Consider the following 1,362-nt stretch of genomic DNA (forward strand, 5'->3'; position numbering starts at 1 on the left):
CAGAAGTTTTGCAAGTCTATGTACTCAATAGCATGGCAAGCTATTTACAGTGAACAGTCTTGATCATTTTAGACCACTTTGGTCAACCTACTTTCAGAATAAGACATCGTTTTTAAGAAACAGTGTTGTCAAAATTGTTGATGTGTCAGCAAGATCAGATTGCACATGGAGAGCTTGTCACATTAACCCAGCTTCATCTCAATATGTTATCACCCCAAAATTGCATATTTCCATTTTAGCTTACAAATCTCATCAAGAGAACAATTCATGCAAATGCTAGTATAGCTCATTGGAACAACATGCTTGATTAGTATCAAAGGGGAATCAAAATACAAAAACCACAACCGAGACGTCAAGTACAGAGACTTACAAGAACAATAGGCCAGGCCAGGCCAGCCAGTCACAGCAGGCTTGCAGCTACTGATCTCCGAGCAGAAGTGTTTTCACAATAGAATCGCCCATACCAACAGCAAATGCGAACATGTGGCCAGAATCTGGAAGCTCATGGTAGCGAACCCAAGGAAGCTTTTGGCTGATGCAACGTGCCAGTGTAACTGGCACGATCATATCCTTGGCACCCTGCCACAAGTGGACCGAACCCTCATTTGGAAATGGGTTCTCGAGGTCTAAAGGATCAAATTCCCAGTTCCCAAAACCAATTATCATGTCACGATGGACTGACTCAAATTCTCCTTGTTGTCTTACTTGTGCCTGATACCGCCAAGCAATTAACAAATCAATCATCAGAAATTTCGGCTGCTGCTTAACGTTTGTTGCATTGTCAATTACCATAATGCAAGAAGTAAACTTTCATAAGTAGGTAATTCATAAAACAAGCATTTCAAACAAGAGCAACTATAGTTCACGAGGGGAAATAAAAGAAACCATGTGACTAGGTACTAATTATGGTACAAATAGAACCTATCTTCATGGATCGCTTTATAGTGTTCAAAATGCAACGCATGATATGTAATCACTTGGTTAGACATTTGTTGGCCCTGTCCAGAAGTTCTTTTCAAACAAATACGATTTCAGACTGTGAAGCAGATGATAAAACTGCAACCAACATGACTTATTATTCAACCAAAGAGCTAATATCTTTCTGTCCATCTTTTTTGTTGCAATATTTGAATGGAACCTCATTATGAGGCAAGGAGTCGATATTCCCATACATTCAAGCACACGTGTGTGTGCAAAACACACCAATAAAATAGAGATGAGATAGTGGGATGACATGTGCAAATACACACATATACATGAATAAAATAGATGGATAGGCCCTAGAGAGTAGAGGATATCCAGCCTTCTCATTTTTTAAGCATTGGATTTGAATCATGACAGCTCATACATCTAAAATTTCTC

This window comes from Phoenix dactylifera, chromosome 11 (genome assembly GCF_051530095.1).
Source record: "Phoenix dactylifera cultivar Ajwa chromosome 11, Ajwa_hap1_PhDact_Kaust_v1.1, whole genome shotgun sequence".
Lineage (NCBI taxonomy): Eukaryota > Viridiplantae > Streptophyta > Magnoliopsida > Arecales > Arecaceae > Phoenix > Phoenix dactylifera.